At 44.1% G+C, this 26,503-nt stretch overlaps 1 protein-coding gene across 12 annotated transcripts in view; it reads left to right on the top strand.

Annotated features, from left to right (window-relative positions):
- Nucleotides 1–26,503, top strand: part of ZBTB20 (zinc finger and BTB domain containing 20) — a 707,334-nt gene that overhangs the window by 106,920 nt on the left and 573,911 nt on the right. The window contains exon 3 of one of the 12 annotated variants that reach the window (XM_044284171.1): nucleotides 19,679–19,846. The exons of the other annotated variants lie outside the window; for them this stretch is intronic. The gene's annotated coding sequence lies outside the window, so the exon portion shown is untranslated. The remainder of the gene's footprint in view (nucleotides 1–19,678; nucleotides 19,847–26,503) is intronic. 12 annotated transcript variants of the gene reach the window in all.

The following is a 26,503-nucleotide window of genomic DNA, read 5'->3' as shown; positions in this document are numbered from 1 at the left end:
GTCTTGGGTGATGGGGCGGTAAAGATAATGATGACCTATCCTCAGGATAGGCGTCTGAGTCCCGGCACCCACACTGATCAGCAATTTCAGGGGGTCGCTGTGCTCACCGGTGAGTGCAACCGACTCCCGGCAGCTTTCCATGCACAGCGCCGTACATTATATAGTGGCAGTGCTTGGTATTGCAGCTCAACCCAATTGACTCGAATGGGACTGAGCTGCACCTAAGCCATGTGACTGATGTATGGTGACGTCACATAGCCTAAGAAGAGGCTGCGACACTTGCAGAGCACCTGTCCTCTTCTAACAGCTAGGAACCCCCGCCGATATGATATCGACAGAGGATCGGTCATCAACAGCAATTTCTGGATAACCCCTTTAATGTCTTGTTTCCTAGTGGTCTAAGGTAACACTTGGGTAAAGGGGGCGTTTTATGTATGCAACTCCTTTCCTTAAGTCCTATATGATGTCATACAGGAAAATCACCCATTTGGGAACGCCCTCTATGAGCCACAATGAAGAGTCGCTCTGGTGGGCTCTAGCCGTCCTTCTATTGCATGGATGTCCATTAATCTAAATGGCAGGCCTGAAATACTACTCTTCCACTAATGTGTTTGGTTGCCAGTGACAAGTAGGTTGTGGCTAACCCTGGTAAAACCAGCTGCGAGAAGGACTTGGGCCGATCATCATTGTGAAATGGGATGTCTCTAATGAGAAAACTTCTTTAATATCTGATTCCCTGTGTTACAAAGCAGATGCGGATCCGCTGTGCCACTTGAGAAAATTTGGCTTGGGGTTACTCCTAAGGGCCGTATCTAAGTGGCCACCTTGGTCTTCACCCTTTATCTCTCATACAGGGATCCGGACTATGCTGCAAGGGAACCACCTGGCTGCTTCTTCTTAGAGTAGTCTCAAGTGATTGCTGACCTACAGGGGTCAAGAGACACCAAGGGATCAGGCAAAACCTTAGTCAGGGACAGGGCCAAGGTCAGACCAGGAAGAGTTTGTGTGAGCCAGTATTCTGTCCAAGATCAGGGCGGGCCGCTCAGGGTTAGAACAAAAACAGTCAGAGGTAAGGTCAGATAGTAAAGGTTCAAAATGTGGAAACTAGCAGAGGTCGGTTCACGAGAAGACAAACAAGTGTTAGGGCACCTTTGCAGGACACGAGAGTATTAGAAACCCTAACTTGGACACTCTGCCATAGGGAAAGGTGTCTTAAAGGGAACCTGTCACCGGGATTTTGGGTATAGAGCAGAGGACATGGGTTGCTAGATGGCCGCTAGCACATCCGCAATACCCAGTCCCCATAGCTCTGTGTGCTTTTATTGTGTAAAAAAAAACGATTTGATACATATGCAAATTAACCTGAGATGAGTCCTGTATGTGAGATGAGTCAGGGACAGGACTCCTCTCAGGTTAATTTGCATATGTATCAAATCGTATTTTTTACACAATAAAAGCACACAGAGCTATGGGAACTGGATATTGCAGATGTGCTAGCGGTGATCTAGCAACCCATGTCCTCAGCTCTATACCCAAAAGCCCGGTGACAGGTTCCCTTTAAGTACCGCAGGGTAGCCAGCCATTGGCTGCGGAAGATTATTATGTGAGTGCTAACCCTTGAAGAGGGAGCATGCTCGCCTTACAGGCAGGCCAGGAAGTAGGTCTCAGCCTGCATGGAATGGACGGAGCAGTGCCACTCCAGCAGCCGGGCCTGCCAGTTAGGAGGAGAAGGACACCAGCAGGTGTGAGTCACCAGCGATGGGCATGAACAGCCACTATAACATCCTGGTGGTCTACGGTAATGGAAGAAACAGTGTCTCCTTCCTAGAAGGAGGGAGTTAATACCTAGTGGTCTCATCCATTCTCCTTCTTCTGTACAAATCAGTGCTGGGCAGAGACAAACGGGACCGTGGGACGGCTGCCGTATGGTGCCTCTATAAGCAATGCTTCTAGGCAAGGACCCCTCAATAATATGGCAGACATAGTGCAAGTCAACTCTACAGTTAGATGCAACTCCAGCCCGCTGAAGGCTATGGGCACCATACTATGATTCCACATGGGTCTATAAATGACAGGCATGTGCATTAGTGAGTGTACAGCTGGTATCATTGTGTCATTTTTAGTTCCAATATTCTTGTGGTGATTTTATTATTTATCAAATTTTTACAGCAAGTGGAACTTCAGTTTACTGATACAGAGCTACATATCCCCTGCGCAGGAATAGATTTAAAAATATGCTGGCTACCTGCAGCCACCACCAGAGGGAGCTGGTGAGCTGCATACAGTGTTACAATTAAGGGCTCTTTCACACTTGCGTTGTTCGGATCCGTCGTGTACTCCATTTGCCGGAATTACACGCCGGATCCGGAAAAAAGCAAGTGAACTGAAAGCATTTGAAGACGGATCAGTCTTCAAAATGCGTTCAGTGTTACTATGGCAGCCAGGACGCTATTAAAGTCCTGGTTGCCATAGTAGTAGTGGGGAGCAGTATACTTACCGCCCGTGCGGCTCCCGGGGCGCTCCAGAATGACGTCAGAGCGCCCCATACGCATGGATGACGTGCCATGCGATCACGTCATCCATGCGTGTGGGGCGCCCTGACGTCACTCTGAAGCGCCACGGGAGCCGCACGGACATTAAGTATGCTGCTCCCCCGCTCCCCACTACACTTTACCATGGCTGCCAGGACTTTAGCGTCGCGGCAGCCATGGTAACCATTCAGAAAAAGCTAAACGTTGGATCTGGTAATGTGCCGAAACGACGTTTAGCTTAAGGCCGGATCCGGATTAATGCCTTTCAATGGGCATTAATTCCGGATCCGGCCTTGCGGCAAGTTTTCTGGATTTTTGGCCGGAGCAAAAAGCGCAGCATGCTGCAGTATTTTCTCCGGCCAAAAAAACGTTCCGGTCCTGAACTGAAGACATCCTGATGCATCCTGAACGGCTTTCTCTCCATTCAGAATGCATGGGAATGAAACTGATCAGGATTTTTCCGGCATAGAGCCCCGACGACGGAACTCTATGCCGGAAGAAAAGAACGCAGGTGTGAAAGAGCCCTAAGTGCAGTGTATACACAATATGCAGTAAACTCCTGAGCTCCCTCCAGTAGTGGCTGCAAGAAACCAGTAAGTTAATAGTTAACTTTATGTCTATACATCCAATAAAAAAGAGGCATTAGAGGCGCATTACCACAATGTTCTTGACTCTTCATAGGACAGCAGTGGAGCCGCTGTTACAGCTATGCTTGATCCAGGGGGACCTTGCTTTCTGGTAGCAGCCCTCAGTCTGAGGCTATGTTGAAACGCTGCAGATTTGCTGCAGAAACTTCTGCGAAGGTCCTTTTGAGGTTTGCTGGAATCCATGCACCTGCGGCAGAAAGAACCTGCATTTCTTCAATACACCGTAATGCAGAGGTCTCCAACCTGCAGCTCTCCAATTGTTGTGAAACTACAATTCCCAGCATACCCAAGCCTAGACTGTTAAGGCATGCTGGGAGTTGTAGATTCTGGAAAGAGCTCAGAGACTTCCATCATATGATGTGACCTGTTACCTGATGTGACTACCACTTCTGCCAAAGGGACATCACGAACAACGAGACTATCAGCAGCCATGTGTCTGTTGGTGTGCCTCATGGTATTGTTGACTTTGTGAAGTCACATGCACACTTAATGATCCTGCTAGCTTTTGCATCTGCACCCATAGGCATATTGCTGACACCTACCCATATGTTGGTTTAGGCAAGTGTATTGGGTGCTTGGGTTGGTTGGCTTAATACAGTTACATACGGTAAACACTTTGAGAAAACAAGGATGCAAGTGGAGTAAATAGGTGTCATGCCTAATGTGTCCTGAGAAGCACGTAATCATGAGATATACGTCATGCCAAGTCTGAACTGTTTCCAGCATAAAACATTAAAGGGGTAGGTCATCAGTATCTGATCTGTGGTGGTCTGACACCAGCAGAATAGTGAGTGCAGCTCTGGAGTATAATACAGGATGTAACTCAGGATCAGTGCAGGATACGTAATGTATGTACACAGTGACTGCACCAGCAGAATAGTGAGTGCAGCTCTGGAGGCTAATACAGGATGTAACTCAGGATCAGTACAGGATAAGTAATGTATGTACACAGTGACTGCACCAGCAGATTAGTGAGTGCAGCTCTGGAGTATAATACAGGATGTAACTCGGGATCAGTACAGGATCAGTAATGTGAATACACGGTGAATGCACCAGCAGAATAGTGAGTGCAGCTCTGGAGTATAATACAGGATATAACTCAGGATCAGTACAGGATAAGTAATGTATGTACACAGTGAGTGCAGCTCTGGAGTATAATACAGGCTGTAACTGAGGATCAGTACAGGATAAGTAATGTATGTACACAGTGACTGCACCAGCAGAATAGTGAGTGCAGCTCTGGAGTATAATACAGGATGTAACTCAGGATCAGTACAGGATACGTAATGTATGTACACAGTGACTGCACCAGCAGAATAGTGAGTGCAGCTCTGGAGGCTAATACAGGATGTAACTCAGGATCAGTACAGGATAAGTAATGTATGTACACAGTGACTGCACCAGCAGATTAGTGAGTGCAGCTCTGGAGTATAATACAGGATGTAACTCGGGATCAGTACAGGATCAGTAATGTGAATACACGGTGAATGCACCAGCAGAATAGTGAGTGCAGCTCTGGAGTATAATACAGGATATAACTCAGGATCTGTACAGGATAAGTAATGTATGTACACAGTGAGTGCAGCTCTGGAGTATAATACAGGCTGTAACTGAGGATCAGTACAGGATAAGTAATGTATGTACACAGTGACTGCACCAGCAGAATAGTGAGTGCAGCTCTGGAGTATAATACAGGATGTAACTCAGGATCAGTACAGGATAAGTAATGTATGTACACAGTGACTGCACCAGCAGAATAGTGAGTGCAGCTCTGGAGTATAATACAGGATATAACTCAGGATCAGTACAGGATAAGTAATGTATGTACACAGTGACTGCACCAGCAGAATAGTGAGTGCAGCTCTGGAGTATAATACAGGATATAACTCAGGATCAGTACAGGATAAGTAATGTATGTACACAGTGACTGCACCAGCAGAATAGTGAGTGCAGCTCTGGAGTATAATACAGGATATAACTCAGGATCAGTACAGGATAAGTAATGTATGTACACAGTGACTCCTCCAGCAGAATAGTGAGTGCAGCTCTGGAGTATAATACATGATGTAACTCAGGATCAGTACAGGATAAGTAATGTATGTACACAGTGACTGCACCAGCAGAATAGTGAGTGCAGCTCTGGAGTATAATACAGGATGTAACTCAGGATCAGTACAGGATAAGTAATGTATGTACACAGTGACCGCACCAGCAGAATAGTGAGTGCGGCTCCGGAGTATAATACAGGATGTAACTCAGGATCAGTACAGGATAAGTAATGTAATGTATGTACACAGTGACTGCACCAGCAGAATAGTGAGTGCAGCTCTGGAGTATAATACAGGATATAACTCAGGATCAGTACAGGATAAGTAATGTATGTACACAGTGACTGCACCAGCAGAATAGTGAGTGCAGCTCTGGAGTATAATACAGGATGTTACTCAGGATCAGTACAGGATAAGTAATGTATGTACACAGTGACTGCAGCAGCAGAATAGTGAGTGCAGCTCTGGAGTATAATACAGGATATAACTCAGGATCAGTACAGGATAAGTAATGTATGTACACAGTGACTGCACCAGCAGAATAGTGAGTGCAGCTCTGGAGGATAATACAGGATGTAACTCAGGATTAGTACAGGATAGGTAATGTATGTACACAGTGACTGCACCAGCAGAATAGTGAGTGCAGCTCTGGAGTATAATACAGGATGTAACTCAGGATTAGTACAGGATAGGTAATGTATGTACACAGTGACTGCACCAGCAGAATAGATTGGTGGTACACGGTAGATATATATGTAGTGTAACATTAAATTCAACACTGGACTTGGCCTTTAGAAAAGTAACGGTTCAGTGTGATGGATATGACACTCCTGTTATTTCTGTGCATAGTGAGAATTTTACCAGTGACACCAATGAAATATAAGGGGACGGGTCTGTGTCATTGTCTTGAGAATTGGGGCAGATATATTGGTAACAGTCATGAACTGCAACAGTCTAGAGACTGTACAGAAAATATGTCGATCACAAAGCGTTTACGTGCAGGAAAGGATGCGCATGGACACCGCGTGAGAGAGAACTCTTCATTCTTGATTGGGATCTACATTTATTATCCACGAGCATAATGACCAGAATTGTAACCTCGTTGAGTCATACGATGCCTGTTTTGCATGTTATACGGAGCAGATCATTTTCTGCCTGTTGTTTTTACTGTGCAGAAGCTTTGTGATTGATCAGTAATGTGTGTTTCGTGCGGCTGCAGCTTTCAGGCTGTGTGGGCCCATCATCCGTATCAGAGCTGATTTTTACGATATCCAAGGACCTTACTGTCCCGGTGGTGCAGACATCCAGGTCCTTAAAGGCTATGGACTCTTTTGAGACTGAAAAATAATTTTTATACATGGTATATTAGTGGTGGCCTTGCTCTTTGTTTCGGTCTACATTCTTTAATCCTTCATTCATACTCGGACCACTTCATCCCCCTGATATTTACTTTACAATATGCTCCTCGGTTTAGATTTTTCTCTTGTGGACGTGTCCCTCCCCGGGAGGTCTGTGCGTCCAGGATACTGCTGCCTTCACCAGCTCTCAACGCAGCTTCATTCATGGACTGAATTCTCCTCTTGCTTGTACTGACAGTAACTGACACAGAGGAGCTTGCTCCCTCTGCAGAGTTTACCTTGGGTTTTACTCCCCTCTCTCTACACTTACATACCACCTATGTAAATCTTCCCCTGCAGACTGCCTCCCCCCCCCCCCCCCTTCCTATATACTGCCTGTATGAGCTGACCTACTTGGACCATCTCCCCCCTCCACTTTCTGATCTGTCATGTACAACCTCCTCCCCCTCCCTGCTTTTTATTCTTGCATGGTCATCGACAATTGTAATGCTTCTTGTCCATTGATGACTTGTGCTAGATATTTTATGACGATAGTCATGTGTATTAATAGATGTTTTGGCGCTGCCGGGAACACCATTAGTACATAACACATTATTGCAGTGCTTGGGAGTAGGTCCCGTCTGAGCCATTTGTATAGCGGCAGCAGTCGGCCATTATCGCTCCACTACAGTTCTTCTTTATTAAAGGGGTATTCCGGTTTTACAAAACAAATGGTTTTCTTTGTGTAATGTAATTGTCCAGTATACTTTTTTCATCAGATCTCTGTATGATACTTAGGCCTTATGCACACGACCGTTGTTGTGTTCTGTTCCGCAAAATGGGGTTCCGTTGTTCCGTGATCCGTTTTTGTTTCCGCGTGTCTTCCTTTATTTTTGGAGGATCACCAGACATAAAGGAAAGTAAAAAAAAGTCTAAGACAGGTTTGCCATGCAAATGATAGGAAAAAACGGATACGCGGATGACAATCTTGTGTGCCTCCGTGTTTTTTCACAGTCCCATTGACTTAAATGGGTCCGCGAACCGTTTATCGTGAAAAAAATAGGACAGGTTATATTTTTTTGACGGACTGGAACCAAGGTTCACGGACGCGGATGACAAACGGTGCATTAGCTGAGTTTTCAACGGACCCATTGAAAGTCAATGGGTCCGCAGAAAATCACGAAAAACGGAACAACGGACATGGAATGAAACAACGGTCGTGTGCATGAGGCCTTACTGTTAGGCCTCATGCACACGACCGTTGTGTGCATCCGTGGCCGTTGTGCCGTTTTTTTTTCACGGACCCATTGACTTTCAATTGGTCCGTGGAAAAATCGGAAAATGCACCGTTTGGCAGCCGCATCCGTGATCCGTGTTTCCTGGCCGTGAAAAAAATATGACCTGTCCTATTTTTTTCACGGCCAACGGTTCACGGACCCATTCAAGTCAATGGGTCCGTGAAAAATCACGGATGCACACAAGATTGTCATCCGTGTCCGTGATCCGTGTCCGTTTTTTCCTATCATTTCAATGGCAAACTTGACTTAGATTTTTTTTTCATTTTTCATGTCCATGGATCCTCCAAAAAACAAGGAAGACCCACGGACGAAAAAACGGTCACGGATCACGGACCTACGGACGCCGTTTTTGCGGACCTTAAAAAAAAACGGTCGTGTGCATGAGGCCTAACTGAATCAAGATGGAAGCATTGATTAGTGTTGTAGCAGACTTAGCAGTGAGGTAAGGGCTGAATTGGTCACTTAGGGTAGGTCGTCAACATTTTATTGTTTGGGGTCTAACTCCTGGCAACTCCACGATCGGCAGATTAATGGGGTGTGCTGCTTCATTAAGGTCTGCACCCCTTTCACTGTATACCCAACCACAGTGCTGAACAAATGGCGTGTGCAGCTCAGTACTATAGCTATATTGCTGTACTATAACTGTATGTATGACGATGTGCCACTACCCTAACCATAGAGCATCAGTATTACCCCTTAACGACTAGTGATTTATATGCACATCGTTAGAGTGTGTATGGAGAGCAGTCTGGACAGGGTATAATAGGATGCCCTGAAAATCACTATGCAAGGCAATACAGAAGTATTGATGAAGTGATGGGGGCAAAAAAAAAGTTAAAAACAGTTGAAGGGGTTATCCCATTGCTGGTGTAAAAAGTGAAAATCTGACGCCATATAGGAGTTTACAATCTCTTTCTAACAAAGCTAGAACCAGCCCTGTACCTCACATGGATCCAGAGATCTCACCAATACTTGCTGTGCTAGCTTTATTTCAAGCTTGCTGCTCCGGAGGTGTGTCCTTTCTCAGGGAGCGTGTCCTTTCTTCTGCAGCTCTCTCCCTGTAACTGTCACAGCTGCTAGCAGCAGATACATCTGGCGGTAGTTGAAGTATAAAATCGGGCATGTGGGTCCACCTCCAGTGAGGTGGACAAAAAAATAAGGAAAAGGACAAACAGCAGGAGGCGCTATACAAATATATTTTATTGAATAACTCGATGTCTGTAGTAAAAATTTAATTACATGAAATTACAAAAGTATTCCGATCCAGGGGCTGGTCTGAAAAAAATGTATACCGTAATATTTTTTCATGGGACGACCCCTTTAAAGAAATTTAGGAAACAATTACCATTTCATGTATTTAAAATAAAATAAAAAAGCCTAATTGTTATTACGTCCAGAAATTTCCAAAGTATTAGAATATTACGCTATTTTTGAAGTGCAGTAAACACTGTAAAAAATTTATAAAAAATAATCACGAAAAATGAAATAAAAACTACAGATCATTCTGCGAAGTTTTGGTTGTTAGAATATGGGGAGACAAGGCAGTTTAAAAAAAATTTAAGTTTAAACTTAATAAAAAAGAGCATAAATTCCATTTGATAACCGGACCTGCAGAATGCGGTCATCATCATTTTTTATGTTCCATTAAAAATCACGGCATTTCTGCAACTATTAGTCCTTGGTGCTGATCAGTGAAATTTAAATTGTAAAAAAAAGAAAAGAAAAAAAAAAAAAAAAGTTTATTCACTAAGGCTAGTTTTTCCAGTCGAGAACTGCCTGCCAGAATTCTCCAGATCCGGATTTACCGGATACTGCCGCCTGCTCGTTGGACCCCATTTGGCCTGGCAAATACGCTGGCGGTTTTTGTCTCTGCCAAAGCAGCCTTCCAGAACACCCACTGGTGTAAACTGGTTTAGCATTGTACGGCAGAATGTCACTGAAATTCCATGAAAAACAGCGAGGTATGAACCCTCTCCCAATCTTTGTACTGTGGAATAGCGCAGCAGGTTTTGATGTTTGGATTTTCTGGTAATGATTTTTGTGACCTGTCCGTGCGTTTTGATGTTTCTGTATTTAAGGTCCACTGATGTCCAGTGATTAAAAATCATCCTGTGATGGGGAATCCGGTGACAGTATAATCCCAGACCCCACACATCACTCCCTGCCCAGCGTGGCGGCACTGACACATCACACAGCTTATAGGTGCGGTATCAGAGAAAATCACTGGAATGAGACGCATGCTCCTCCAAATTGTTTGCTGCCCAAATGCAGCTCCTGGCAACTAAACATCCAGTTATTCTCCATCCCATTCTGCTGTAATCGTCCATTTCTGTTCCTGTTTCATTCTGAACTGTGATTTTCTCCCAGTGTGGTAGGGTTGATTCTGCTGAATAAAATGATACATGTCTTCTGAAAATCAGTTGTGGCTGATTGAAAAGGACTTTTATTCTTAATGTAAATAAGAACTGCAACACATTGAGGCGGGGCCTATCCCCTCTGTGCTCCTCCTCTTTCTAGTGCTGGCCCCGCCTCCTTAAAGGCAACACCTACACATTGTTGTCGTTTTTTTATGATTGCATTTTACTCATTTTTGGCTAAAATAAAAAAATCTTTTTTTTTCAATTGGTCTTTATCAAAAATATTCAGCTTTTCTGTCACAAAGGGTTAACTGTTTTTCTAGCTGTGTGACTAGTACTTTCGGTTTCACTTTGTGCTGGTCATATAATAAACCTTACCTCTAAACTACTGAGAGCTCATAAACATTTATTTAAGCCACAGTCTTAGGGCTCGTTAACATGAACGTTTTTTGCGTTCCGTATGCGGAACCATTCATTTCAATGGGTCCGCAAAAAAACACAGAATGTACTCCGTGAGCATTCCGTTTCCATATGTCCGCATTTCCGTTCCACTACATTTTGAGTCTTGTCCTATTGTCCGCAAATCACGTTCCGTGGCTCCATTTAAGTCAATGGGTCCGCCCAAAAAAACAAACAAATACGGAAATGCATCCGTATGTCTTCCATATCCATTCCGTTTTTGCGGAACCATCTATTGAAAATGTTATGCCCAGCCCAATTTTTTCTATGTAATTGCTGTATACTGTACATGCCATACGGAAAAACGGAACAGTAACGGAAACGCAACGGCAACAAAAAACGGAACAACGGATCTGTGAAAAATGATCCGCAAAACACTGAAAAAGCCATATGGTCGTGTGAACAAGCCCTTAGGCTACATGCACACTAAAGTTTTTTTGGCGGATAGGATGTGGACCCATTCATTTCTATGGGTCCGCAAAAAAACGCGGACAGTATGTTCGTTCCATTGCCCCGCAAAAAAAAATTATGCATGTCCTATTTTTTTTCTAGTTTGCGGACAAAGATAGGCATTATTACAATGGATCCACAAAAAAAACGGATACCATACGGAACGTCATCCTTTTTTTGGCGGATCCGCAATTTGCAGACACATACGGTTGTGTGCATGTACCCTTATCAGTAGGATAAGGACTGAGCTATAATGAGTGTTTAGAAGGCCAGAGAGCAGAGATAAGGAGCCTGTCAGCTCCTGGTTTGACGGAAAAGTCAGGAAATTCTAAGCATCTCAGCTCTGTACAGAGAAAAGGACACCGTATATTTAATAAAGACCAATAAAAAAAAAATAATTTGCTCAAAATTAGTACAATGCAATAATAAAAAAAAAATGCCCCCTAAAGGTGTACATAGCCTTAGCTCTAATTTACAAAAATAAATAAGTTTTCTTTTCTTCTGGAATGCGACAGCCGGTTTTTTACAAGACATGTATTATTTTAATCAGCAGGATCAACTGGTTTCCGAACAGGAATCCGAATCTGAATCCGAAGCTGGGAAGTGGGGTCCTCCGTGGGGACGAGCATGGCTCAGACACCCCATTTGGGCTTCAGCTTTTATGAGAATATTTATTAACTTTTTTCGTCAGTTTAACACACTTTGCTGTAATAGTGCAGTGGGTTTAGGCGGCGTAACTAGGAATCGTCATAATAATCGGAGCTGAGTCTGATCTGGAAGACACGTTAATGAGCCTTATGAGCTGTAAGTAGCGCTCGCTTCCTGTGCGCAGGTACGAATCCGCTCCTCAGACCTTTCGCTTTATTATTTTTTCACTTTCAGGAAAGCAGTGATTAGTTAAAATTGTTGCTTTTACCACTTATTTTTCCAGTCTAATTGCTTTCTTATATTGTAAGATTATATGTAACCGGTACCATACTGCTTAATTTCTAGGGAAATGCCTCCACTTTAGGCTTTTCTAATGCTTCCTGTCGGTTCCGCTTTTTTCATATTGTAAAATCCCAGACATGTAGCGCTGAACGGTGCACATTTTTGCCTTCATATCAGTAACATTAGTGTAAACAGTATTTTGAACACCCGTTGGCTTCTCCTCAGACTCTCGTCTCGCGCCTCACGTCTTTTGTAAGAGCCATGGTGAAAGTAACAGCAGAGCAATGAAATCAATGTCACAGACCCATCAACATGACCTCTTCCACCCGGGGCAAAATGCTTTTCAATGCGTTTCCCTAGTAATTTCCTACAGCTGCTACCTGCCTAGAATCCATTACCTGGAGGCGTAGAAATGCCCATCTCATCCCAGTACAGCAACTAACCACTGTATTATTTTACTGGAAAAGCTAGTAGGTGCCTGGTGGGAAAAGGATCAGACAGGCAGGATGTGTCCCGGCCGAAATGTGTTGCCCATGTAGAGATAAGAATTTCTAGTTTTATGGGGACACCAAAAGTCCTAGTTCCTTCTAAAAATAGAGGGGAATGTAGTGGAGTAGCCATAGGGGTCGCAGCTGAGTCCCGAAGCTAGGGAGTCTACAACCTCCTTTTACAATATCTGTCAATAGAGTTGGTGTAGTAGCCGAGGCCTAGGTAGCTTTCATCAGGTGAAATCAGTGCTCATAGACATCTGAATCTAGAGCTAAAGGGGACGCAGCATGGGAGTAAGTAAAACAGCTGACCCCCATTGAGGTCAGTGCAACTGAGCTGCAATAACAGGCACAACCTGTGGTCAGGTGTGGTGTTGTTTTTGTAACCCAAATCTCTAATCACTTTTAATCTGTGGCAGTGTATATTGTCTATACTGTATGGTATTGTGTCCTTTGGCCGCTGGAAATGTAATATTAAGTACATATTGTGAAATCTGTGTTATCACCATACTTTACACTACTGACTCATTGGGTTTGTCCAGTTGGGTAAGATTCTTTAGAAAGGCCCTAAAGGGGAAAAAAAAAAAAAAAAAAGTGATGCTCACCCTCACTGATCCTCCGAGACTGCTGTTCCAGAGCTGACTGGGTCTTTTTTGGTCTGGCCTTGACAAAAAGGAAATGCCAAGAGATGCCTGCTCAGCCAATCGCTGGATGTAGCTGTGGACCATCTCAGCCAGTGATTAGCAGGGCAGGCATTTCCAGGCTTTTTCTTGACTTGGAAATTATGAAGCTGTATAGTAAGCTAGTGCATCTAGTGCAACTGTTCCTTCCATCTAGTGCAACTGCCCCCTCCGGCTGATGTAACTGCCCCCTCCGGCTGATGTAACTACCCCCTCTGGCTGATGTAACTACCCCCTCTGGCTGATGTAACTTCCCCCTCTGGCTGATGTAACTTCCCCCTGCGGCTGATGTAACTTCCCCCTGCGGCTGATGTAACTTCCCCCTGCGGCTGATGTAACTTCCCCCTGCGGCTGATGTAACTTCCCCCTGCGGCTGATGTAACTTCCCCCTGCGGCTGATGTAACTTCCCCCTGCGGCTGATGTAACTTCCCCCTGCGGCTGATGTAACTTCCCCCTGCGGCTGATGTAACTTCCCCCTCCGGCTGATGTAACTGCCCCCTCCGGCTGATGTAACTTCCCCCTCCGGCTGATGTAACTTCCCCCTCCGGCTGATGTAACTGCCCCCTCCGGCTGATGTAACTTCCCCCTCTGGCTGATGTAACTTCCCCCTCTGGCTGATGTAACTTCCCCCTCTGGCTGATGTAACTTCCCCCTCCGGCTGATGTAACTGCCCCCTCCGGCTGATGTAACTTCCCCCTCCGGCTGATGTAACTTCCCCCTCCGGCTGATGTAACTGCCCCCTCCGGCTGATGTAACTTCCCCCTCCGGCTGATGTAACTTCCCCCTCCGGCTGATGTAACTGCCCCCTCCGGCTGATGTAACTGCCCCCTCCGTTTAGTCTAGCTGCACCCTCCAGTTCATGAGAAGGTACCTGTCCTTACTGGACAGAATGCAGCCTAACTCCACTGTTCTGTGCATTGCCACGCTCCCCTCATCCTTTCCCACAGGACTCTTTCTGCTTTACTACTCCAGTCATTGCCACGCTCCCCTCATCCTTTCCCACAAGGACTCTTTCTGCTTTACTACTCCAGTCATTGCCACGCTCCCCTCATCCTTTCCCACAAGGACTCTTTCTGCTTTACTACTCCAGTCATTGCCACGCTCCCCTCATCCTTTCCCACAATGACTCTTTCTGCTTTACTACTCCAGTCATTGCCACGCTCCCCTCATCCTTTCCCACAAGGACTCTTTCTGCTTTACTACTCCAGTCATTGCCACGCTCCCCTCATCCTTTCCCACAAGGACTCTTTCTGCTTTACTACTCCAGTCATTGCCACGCTCCCCTCATCCTTTCCCACAAGGACTCTTTCTGCTTTACTACTCCAGTCATTGCCACGCTCCCCTCATCCTTTCCCACAGGACTCTTTCTGCTTTACTACTCCAGTCATTGCCACGCTCCCCTCATCCTTTCCCACAGGACTCTTTCTGCTTTACTACTCCAGTCATTGCCACGCTCCCCTCATCCTTTCCCACCAGGACTCTTTCTGCTTTACTACTCCAGTCATTGCCACGCTCCCCTCATCCTTTCCCACCAGGACTCTTTCTGCTTTACTACTCCAGTCATTGCCACGCTCCCCTCATCCTTTCCCACAGGACTCTTTCTGCTTTACTACTCCAGTCATTGCCACGCTCCCCTCATCCTTTCCCACAGGACTCTTTCTGCTTTACTACTCCAGTCATTGCCACGCTCCCCTCATCCTTTCCCACCAGGACTCTTTCTGCTTTACTACTCCAGTCATTGCCACGCTCCCCTCATCCTTTCCCACCAGGACTCTTTCTGCTTTACTACTCCAGTCATTGCCACGCTCCCCTCATCCTTTCCCACAGGACTCTTTCTGCTTTACTACTCCAGTCATTGCCACGCTCCCCTCATCCTTTCCCACAAGGACTCTTTCTGCTTTACTACTCCAGTCATTGCCACGCTCCCCTCATCCTTTCCCACCAGGACTCTTTCTGCTTTACTACTCCAGTCATTGCCACGCTCCCCTCATCCTTTCCCACAAGGACTCTTTCTGCTTCCGTGCAGTTATTTCGGCAGTTTTCAGGCCCAGGTGGCTGTTTTCCTGAACTGACACTTGTGCCGCTGGACCTCGGCTCTGTAAATAAACTCTGCAACTGAGAACCTTTCTAATTTAATATCGAACCCCTTTGGCAGTATTAAGGGCACGTCTTTGATAGTGATTTAAGTCAATCCGCTCGGATTAGGAAAAAAAAAAAAACCCATGCAGGCTTTTATCCCAATACTCTGTTCACCTTTAGAGTCTCTGAATCTCTGCAGTTTACAGCGGACTTAAAAAATAGTTCATTGAGTGAAAAAAAATTCATCGTTCAAAGCCCAAAACTGCCTGTAGGCAATGTAATTTCCCCCACTGTGAGCGTCACAATAGACACGATCCAGAATTATAGGGATTGCCGTCCTCTCTTTCAGCTTTGCCTATCCCCCAAATTTGCATCTTTCACAAGAAGCAGAGCAAATAGGTTCTACATTTAATAAACGCTGTTCCTCTCAGTCGGCGCGCAGAAAAACACGTCTCCTGTAACCTCTAAGCTGATTCTCTAGTCTGTTTTAAAGTGAAACCGCAGAGATAAAAGACACTTTGTGAAAATCCCACTGTCTGCCACGCCATGCCTTCCTCTCGCATACAGGCAGATGTATAGCAGCAGGCACCATTGCAACGGGTATAGAGGATGGCATATCACTAATGCCAGTCACAGTAAGCAGTCCTGTCCACCCCAGGGTTATGGCAACACATCCGACGTAGAGAAGCCATGTCGCATCAAATCAGATCTTGTAGAAGGCATGCGACGGATCCACCCTGCAAACTGGGGGTTATCACAGGCAATTGCACCCTTCCATAGACCTAAAAGTTATACATTGGTCAGACTGATTGACTGGTTGGTCTCCCCGACTCGCCCTCCAATGGCAGACCTCGGGAGAGAAGGTTCCGGTGATTGGATTTGGATGCACTTTGTCCATTCACAGCGAGCGTGCGTGTATATGGAGGGATCGGGAGAGACAGCGATCTACAGACAGGTATCTCATGTGTATGGCCGGGTTTATGCCAATATTTGGGGGTATGAATGAGCCTGACCTGGGGCCATGTGCTACTCTTCATGCCCTGCATTTTGTATACATCGATCGTCATGCTATGGCGGTAGAGGTTGCTATACTAGTGAATGTGTTATGCATAGTTCTTTCGAATACGAGCGGCACATGACATTAAAAATTTTTTTGTAGGTTGGGTGCAATTTTTTTAATTTTTTTCACACTTGACCCTGTAATGGGGCTCATTCATTCTATTTACATTGGAGACACCTCCCCGAGCCATGTGTGCTTCAGACCTGCAGTCAAGGAAGCCAACTGGTACCTTAAAGAGGACCTGTCACCACAAAACGCAGTGCAGTCTGACAGCAGCTTGTTATAGTACCACACGAACGTTAGACTAGCACATTCATATTCATAGTCACAGGTGCATATCCTTCAAGCAAACATGGTTGATAAAAAAAAAATGGCTGCACAACATTTTGCATACAAACAATAGAGCCGAGAAATGGGGATCATTCTTAATTAAAGCGGTATTATACCTACTATAAATGGAAAAATAGAAGCTCTTTGCACACATTTTTTATATAATGTGTGTAGTAATTGTAGCAGCTTGTTATAGAGCAGGAGGAGCGGAGCAGACTGATATATCATTTTATGGGAAAAGATTCAGTAAAACCTGTCATTTATACATTTATATCTCTGCTTTTTCCACCTCCTGTGAACAGCTATGGGTACAGAGAGGAGGTGATAACATTGTGTATGTGCAGTGTCAGACACTGATAGCACCTCCTCTCTGTACCCATAGCTGTTCTCAGGAGGTGGAAAAAGCAGAGATATAAATGTATAAATGACAGGTTTTACTGAATCTTTTCCCATAAAACTACATATCCGTCTGCTCCGCTCCTCCTGCTCTATAACGTGCTGCTGTCAGACTGCACTGCATTTTGTGGCGACAGTGCATCCTACTGTACTGGATGCAGTGGACCCTGTAGTAAAGGATTGTTTCTTAGGCCTCTTTCACATGGGCGTTGTGGGAAAAGGTGCGGGTGCGCTGCGGGAACATGCACGATTTTTCAGTGCGAGTGCAAAACATTGTAATGCGTTTTGCACGCGCGTGAGAAAAATCGGCATGTTTGCTACTCAAACCCGAACTTCTTCACAGAAGTTCGGGCTTGGGATCGGTGTTCTTGTAAAAATCTTTTTTTATTATTTTTAACAAAGTGTTACAACAAAAGTAAATAATAATGTTGTGGGAAAAATGAAAATAAGACATTCACATTTCAATAGTGTTGTAAGAACAAAATAACAATAACCAAAACAATTTAACAATATCTTAACGTAGATCTGTAGGAGTAGCCCTCACAATTGGGATCGATAGTAAGTAGTTTCCAGTTCTGTAGATTGTATTAGTTTCCCTTATAACATGGTTATAAGGGAAAATAATAGCATTCTGAATACAGAATGCATAGTAAGATAACGCTGGAAGGGGTTAAAAAAATAAATACATTTAACTCGCTTTAATCCACTTGCTCGCGCAGCCGGCTTCTCTTTTGTCTGTCTTCCTTAGCTGTGTGCAGGAACAGGACCTGTGGTGACGTCACTCCGGTCATCACATGATCCATCACATGATCTTTTACCATGGTGATGGATCATGTGATGGACCATGTGATGACCGGAGTGACGTCACCACAGGTCCTGTTCCTGCACACTGCACAGAAGACAGAAGAGATGCCGGCTGCGCGATCAAGTGGATTAAGGTGAGTTAAATGATTATTATTTTTATTTAACCCCTCCAGCGCTATTGTACTATGCATTCTGTATTCAGAATGCTATTATTTTCCCTTATAACCATGTTATAAGGGAAAATAATAATGATCGGGTCTCCATCCCGATCGTCTCCTAGCAACCGTGCGTGAAAATCGCACCGCATCCGCACTTGCTTGCGGATGGTTGTGATTTTCACGCAACCCCATTCATTTCTATGGGGCCTGTGTTACATGAAAAATGCACAAAATAGAGCATGCTGCGATTTTCACGCAACGCACAAGTGATGCGTGAAAATCACTGCTCATGTGAACAGCCCCATAGAAATGAATGGGTCGGGATTCAGTGCGGGTGCAATACGTTCACTTCACGCATCGCATCCATGCGGAATACTCGCCCGTGTAAAAGGGGCCTTAGAATAGGCCATCGATATTAGACCAGTGGAGGTCCAACTCTTGACAACCCTGTTGGCGCCAGCGCTGCGGCCTCTTCATTGTGTTCATTACCTTGTACTACTTTTCATGGTGGCTCTGCTCGAATTTGCAGAGTTTCAAGTGAATGTGACAGAACTGCAATACCGAGCACAGCCACTATGAAGAGTAGATAGTTGAGCAGTACACCATGAAATTGCCACAGCTCCTCCCGCTCCAGCGTCGCACCTTTAAAAAGCTGATCAGCGCAGATGCTCACCCATTCCCAGCAATCCACTAAGAGTCTTCCATTACCTGAAAGGTTCCATTTAGGGTTTAGCGCCGGGAGTTGCGTTATAGATAGGAACAGCCTTGGGGAGTGAAAGTCTCTGCATCTTCTCTCTAAGCAGCATCAAAGCCCAGGCTCCATTCATGATGTTGGCGTTCACATCCCCGTTGGTAGCACAAACCAGAGATTAGGGGCTACTGTAGACAAGTGCCATAGCCCACCCACTGAGCACAGGACAGGAACTTCAGTCCCCACCGCTGTAATTAATTAAAAGGAATTGCTTATAATGAAAATCCCTAATATAATGAAAAAGAGAAATGTTCAATTCCGTTTTACTCCCTCGATGTTACTCTATAGGGGGATAGATGTAGGTGACTGTACGGCAGTATCTGTACAATATGTACAGCCTGGAGGATCTCTGTGACTACTGCAGACCACACAGGAGGATGATGATCCGCTGTCGTCACCAGCAGCGGGCAGGGACCAAGGGAACTTCTTCAAGTTCTCGAAAGCCGTTATTTTTCAAGCTGCTATGGTAGTTTCCCAGCTTCAAAAAGTCACAAATATTGTGACAACTTTGCAACTCTTTAGCTTTTCCCGACACCCTAGTCACTTTTCCAGGGGGCTGACTCGTTTAACATCACGTGTGCCGGAAAACAGGCCAGCCATAGGCTTTCCTGTCAACAGAAAACTGCGGCAAATCTGTTATAAATGTACCAGTGCTGTAATTTAGCTCAAACATTTCTCATCGCAACGTTTTCCCTCCACGTGATGATTATTGTGATTCTCGCAGATGTGCGGCAGGTAGGTGTGCGCACGCGACATCTTACATCTGGGTCCTGGGCGACACGTGTCTGATTATTTAAAACACACACAGAAATTTAGGTCAGGGAAATAATATTGTTGTTTTGTTTTTCTCCCCCCCCCGAAAATGACTTGTCAGGACAGCGTTGGGGTGCCCGCACGTAAGTTGCTGAATGTAGAGAGAGACACGCCTGAGCGCAGACGAGCCAAGTAAGACGTGAGCTTCTTGTAAGGCTACTCGCCAAGCCCATTAGTGAGGACCGCGGATGCCTTCTGCAGAGCCGCCCAGGCTGTACCCTCCTAATATGTGAGTTGTTAAACTGCACCTGACGCCAAATATAAGCAGCACCCTGAAAATGGCTTTTGTGTCATCTGTTTGTTTTTGAGTTTAGTGACAATAAAACTTAAAAAAACAGTTGAGTGTCATAGAGGCACAGTTATAAATATCGCCACAAACACATTTGTGGAGGAGAAAACTGCTCACATGTGTCACAGGTTATACAGCATCTGGCTGTCATTTTGCTATAATGTAATATATTCATACAGTGACTCCACTAGCAGAATAGTGAGTGCAGCTCTGGAGTATAATACAGGATGTAACTCAGGATCAGTACAGGATAAGTAATTTATGTACACAATGACTGCACCAGCAGAATAGTGAGTGCAGCTCTGGAGTATAATACAGGATGTAACTCAGGATCAGTACAGGATAAGTAATGTATGTACACAGTGACTGCACCAGCAGAATAGTGATTGCAGCTCTGGAGGATAATACAGGATGTAACTCAGGATCAGTACAGGATAACTAATGTATGTACACAGTGACTGCACCAGCAGAATAGTGAGTGCAGCTCTGGAGTATACCGGATGTAGCCAGCCTTTAAGTCTTAGGGTACTTTCACACTAGCGTTTTTCTTTTCCGGCACTGAGTTCCGTCAAAAGGGCTTAATGCTGGAAAAGAACTGATCAGGCATATCCCCATACATCCTGAATGGAGAGTAATCCGTTCAGGATGCATCAGGATGTCTTCAGTTCAGTCTTTGACTGATGAGGTAAAAGAGAAAACTGTAGCATGCTACGGATTTATCTCTGGTGAAAAAAACGGAAGACTTGCCTGAATGCCATAGGAATGGATTAGTGCTGGATCCGGAAAGAAATAAATGCCGGATCCGTTTTGTCGGATGACACCGGAAAGACAGATCCGGCATTTCAGTGCATTTGTAAGACGGATCAGGATCCTGATCAGTCTTACAAATGCCATCAGTTGGCATACGTTTTGCCGGATCACTCTGCCGCAAGTGTGAAAGTAGCCTTACTTGGTGTGTGATCGCACTAGCTTAACGCGCTGACTTAGTTTAACTGTGTAGAAAGCTTCTGAAGCTTAAAGTCGGTGTTGAGTTGCACTGTGGGGATGGGGCTCTAATCCGCTGATTTGGGTGCTTGCTACATCTATAATACAGGATATCACTTTATGCACTTTCATAAACATATTTTTCTTGCTATCCGTGTGCCATGAGGCTGTTCTGTAGTAAATCCATCTCTGATGTTTGAACATTCATAAATCTTTTCTATCACATAACATATAAGACGGTAGAAGGTCGATTGTCCCAGTATGGCCGCCCGTCCAGTAATTAATCCCTTGCAGCCGTTATTTTCCACATAAATATAAGCTCGCACACTATTTCCAGTGAGCGTTTGCTCTAACCTCCAAAATAGTTTTAGTCTCTGAGGACAGGTCCTCACTGTTTACCAGCAAGTAAATTTCCTCCTCGCTCAAATCTGTATGCACGTTATGGTAATTTCATTATGATTAATTGCATGCAAAGCAGTTTTAATCATTGAAGATAGAACTGCCTTTAATTCTGCATTAATGCTAAATGCCAGGACTACCAGCAACCGGAGCGAAGTTTACCCGGCCATGTGAGCCACAAGTAACCAAATCATTCTATTACTCTATTACCCTGGGGTACCATGGGTGAAATATATTTGACTGGGCAGCGACTTCTGATGGTAGGCTTTCTAGCTGTTGCAAAACTACAACCCCCAGCATGCTGCAAAGTCGTAGTTTTGCAGCATCTGGGGAGTCGGATTTGAAAATAGTCGACTAAGTGATAAGCAATTTGGTGTTTTTAGTCTCCGAGTCTCCTATTGTTTATGCTACTATTATTTTATTATTGCTTTATTATGTACTATTTTATGTTAATAATTATAAAATCATAGTAGTAATAATTAATTATGGTCTTATTAGTATTATTATTTTAATGTTTAATTTTAGTGTTATAGTTTAATTATTTTATAGTTTTTTATGTATTTTATTATAATTTTAAAATTAGTTGTTACTATTATTTATTATTTTATGAGTAGTATTTAATTTTATGTTATAATTTGACTATTTTATTTCATTATTAATAAACCATGACAAAACCCACTTCCTATAAGTATTCCTCTACCTTTTTATAACACGGATCAGCAAGCTCTGGCGCTCCGGCTTTTCTGAAACTACAACTCCCAGAATCCTCCTTTCACTTCTACGGGAGTTACAAGAACAGCCAAGTAAGGCCCCCTTCACACGAACGCATTGCACATCACGGAATCCGGACCCATTCATTTAATTGGGGCCGTGTATATGTGCGTTGGTTTTCACGCATCACTTGTGCGTTGCGTGAAAATCGCAGCATGTTCTATATGCTGTGATTGTCACACAACGCTGGCCCCATAGAAGTGAATGGAGCTGCATGAAAATCGCATCCGCATAGTATGCATATAGTTGCTAGGAGATGTTCAGTTATTTATCACGCGAGTGCAAAACACATTAAATCACATTGCACCCGCGCGATAAAAACTGAACGTGATCGCAGACAAAACTAAATGACTTTGCCTGCGGAATCGCGCATTTTTCACTCAACACATTTGCAACGCATCCGGACATGCTCGTCTGCAAGGGGCCTAAGTGTGCATGCTGGGAGTTGTAGTTTCACAGCAGCTGGAGTGCCGAAGGTTGCTGATCTCTGGTCTGTAAGGACTCATTCAGACGACTGTATGTTTTTGTTTTGTTCCGATTCATTTTAATGCGACCGTTCTGCGGCGCCGCAAAAAAGATAGAGCATATCCTATATTTGTCAGTAAAACTCGTCTCCATGGCCCCATTCAAGTCTGTGGATCCGCCAAAAACTAAATGCATACGGAACACAATCCATATGCATCCGTTTTTCTACGGACTGCCAAAAAAACATACGGCCGTCTGAATGAGCCCTAACTTGGGTTTTGTCCGAGAATTTTTTTTTTGAAATTTCTTTTCCAGGCTCATCTTTAGCTTTTGGTCTTTTTTTTGCTGTTTTTCCCAGCGACGCTTCACATGTTTCATGTGATTTGTCGCTTTCTTCACTGTACAGGAGGGAGGCTTGAGACAGATGTAGCAGAGCTCTAGTAGTATAGCGAGATCATGGTTTCTTCCCTTGGTAAACTGGCAAAAAGCATTGTGAAGAGCCGTTATGCAAACATTGTAATATCTACATGATATGTAATGATTTTACTGGTTCTGGTCAGTGCCAGTATCTGGTGGTACAGGGGCACCGGGGCTCCGTTCTGTGGGCATTACAGGCCGAGGCTGCTGTGGCAGGAGATTCTGGAGAAACGCTGGCCTTGTGGTCATCAGAAGGTGGAGATACCTGTGCAAAACTGAACTCCTTTACAGAATGCTAGAAGAAGACTGCTCGGTAAATCGATTGGATCTTCTTTCTTTTTATAGATAAATTATACCAAAGAGCTGACGAAGATCCAAAAATGCAAGGTTCAAAGAGCGATTAAAGATTTGTAATACTGACAGTGGGCGTGCTTTATAGGGAAAGTGTTAGAGAAGTGGGTGTGGTTTATAGGGAAATTGTTAGAGAAGTGGGTGTGGTTTAAAGGGAAAGTGTTAGAGAAGTTGGTGTGGTTTATAGGGAAATTTTTAGAAATGGGCATGGTTTATTGGATAATCTTTAGAGAAATAGGTGTGGTTTATGGGAATGTTAGAGAAATGGTTGTGGTTTCTAGGATAATCTTTAGAGAAATGGGTGTGGTTTATGGGAATGTTAGAAAAAATGGGCTTGGTAATGGGATAAATTAGAGACCTGGGTGTGGTTTATAGTAATTGTTAGGGGAAATGGGTGTGGTTTATAGGGAAAGTGTTAGAGAAGTGGGTGTGGTTTATAGGGAAAGTGTTAGAGAAGTGGGTGTGGTTTATAGGGAAAGTGTTAGAGAAGTTGGTGTGGTTTATAGGGAAATTTTTAGAAATGGGCATGGTTTATTGGAATATTGTTAGAGAAGTGGGTGTGGTTTATAATGAAATTGTTAAAGAAATGGCAGTAATTTATAGGAAACCTAATAGAGAAATAGGTGTGGCTTATAGCAATTGTTAGAGAAATGGGTGTGGTTTATAGTAATTGTTAGAGGAATGGGTGTGGTTTATAGTAATTGTTAGAGGAATGGGTGTGGTTTATAGTAATTGTTAGAGGAATGGGTGTGGTTTATAGAGAAATTGCTCTTTCTCCATTATTGGATCCCTCAGTATCTGCCAACTAATTTATATTTAAATTACTTTTATCCTCCTATTAATCCTTAATTTTATTTTTAAATATTCAGTGATTTCAATGTTTGTGCTTTATGGATCCATTTTATTTTTGGGGCATGTGTAGGTGCGGTGTACGCTGTATGGTTCTTCTGTGAGGAGCCAGGTTTACTTGCAGAAGCAATGCTTCTAGGACATATTTCCATAATGCGGCATGTAACAGGATGATGTTTTCATATGGAAAAGCCCTTTCTGTGCTTCTGTATGAAATCAGAGGTTTAGCATGGGCGCACAGCTACCTATCGACACCATATGTTTAGCATAGTTCCACAGCTACCTATGGACACCATAAGTATAGTGTGGGCCTACAGCTACCTATGGGCGCCATATTTTTAGCATTGGCCCAGCTACCTATGAGCGCCATATTTTTAGCATGGGCGCTTAGCTATCTATGGGCGCTTAGCTACCTATGGACGCCAAAAATTTGTAAATACATGATTTGGACATATTTTCACTATTCACAATACAAAAAACACAGCAAAAACAGCAGCATGTGTGAACACGGCCTAAAATGTGCAAAGCATACAGTATGTACAGGGCCTAATGCAGCACTGGACCCTTACCGTAAACATATCATGAAGCCAGAGGCTGGTAATCGCCGCCTTCGCTATGAGCAGACCGCGCCATTGTCTTGCAGGATGCAGAAGACGAGTCTGGTGACTGTTTGTATTTGTTTCTTATTAGCTCCTGCAATCAGTTTATTATTTTCCTTCGTTAATTTGTGTTGCCTGCAATGTTTTCACATGTTTTCTAAGCAAAACGCACGGATGTAATAACGTAGACCAGCAGCACAGACGCTTCAGCACGCATGCCTGTCACCGCTCATGCATAGATGCTCCAAAGTAATTAATGCTAATAACATCTTAATGTGCTCATGAGATCGTAATGAGCAGAAATGAAGGCTCTGATTACAGATAGGAAGCTCCGTGTATGTTTTGGCTTCCAACAATTTTTCAGTTTTTACAGACAACAATTTTCGATCTCGCCGGTGATTACATCAGACGATTATTTTTCATGGAGGATGTTTTAGTTTTTTTTTTTTCCCCTTTTCTTTTCTTTTACTGTTCTGTTTCTGCAATTCCATACATTTTTGTTCATGGGTGAAAATATTTTTGACTTCATACATAATTTAGGAACAATGCTACAAGAAAACAGTGGAGGCTGTATTGATGCATGCAGCGAGGTGCTTGGATGCTACATCTAGTCCTGAGGATAGTTAATGGCTATTAGGGTGGGTTCACATCTGCGTTCTGGATTCCGTTATGGCTTTCCGTTATAACGGAAAATAACAGAATCCATAAGACGGAAGTCAAAACTGAAGCCTTTAAGAGCCAGTCCGTTTTGATCCGCCTTCATATACTGAGCAAAAATATAAATGCAACACTTTCAGTTTTGCCAATATTCTGCAACTTCGCCCAGCTATTGCAGAGGAGTGCACCAACATCCCACAGGCCACAATGGGCAACCTGATCAACTCTATGCCACGGAGATGTGTTGTACTACGTGAGGCAAATGGTGGCCACACCAGATACTGACCGGTTTTCTGACCCCCCCCCCAGTAAGGCAAAACTGTGCACATTTCAGAGTGGCGTTTTGTTGTGGGCAGTCTAAGGCACACCTGTGCAATATTCATGCTGTCTAATCAGCACCTTAATATGCCACACCTGTGAGGTGGGATGGATTATCTCGGCAAAGGAGAAGTGCTCACTGACACAGATCTAGACAGATTTGTGAACAATATTTGAGAGTAATGGGTCTTTTGTGTCTGTATAAAATGTTTCAGATCTTTGAGTTCAGCTCATGCAAAATGGGAGCAAAACCGAAAGTGTTGTGTTTATATTTTTGCTCAGTGTAGAAGTCTATGGGAATCTTAATGGATCCGTCTGGTTCCCGTTATGCAAGATGGAACAAGTCTATGGGCAGTATAACGGATCCGTCCTTTCGTCTTATGGATTCCGTTATTATCTGTTATAACGGAATCCAGAACGCAGATGTGAACCCACCCTAAGCAGTGCTGGGTTATTGGACTGGGCATTCATGCTTCCATGCTGATGGCTGGTTTGGCTGGTATTCATACCTGGAGAAAGGACATTAGAGTTGTCAGATAAGCCACCACCAATGGAAGGGGCGACACATTCTCCAGTCCCTCTGTAAGTAAATCCCTGAGTGATTGGAAGTTGGATGGGTTCACATATCGTGATGATCTAGTACTATGTTAGGAGCAGTTACAGTCTAGAGTCACAACCAAACTGCAGACACCAGACTACTGTACAGAAAGCAGACCACCAGGACATGCTGTGTGTGTGCAGATGTTACTGATTGATTTCAGCTCTGAAGATGCAGACTAGTAATGCA

Source organism: Bufo gargarizans, chromosome 3 (assembly GCF_014858855.1).
Source record: "Bufo gargarizans isolate SCDJY-AF-19 chromosome 3, ASM1485885v1, whole genome shotgun sequence".
In the NCBI taxonomy this organism is placed as follows: Eukaryota; Metazoa; Chordata; class Amphibia; order Anura; family Bufonidae; genus Bufo; species Bufo gargarizans.
Note: the sequence above shows the minus strand (reverse complement) of the source record. Positions and strands in the feature narration are given on the sequence as shown.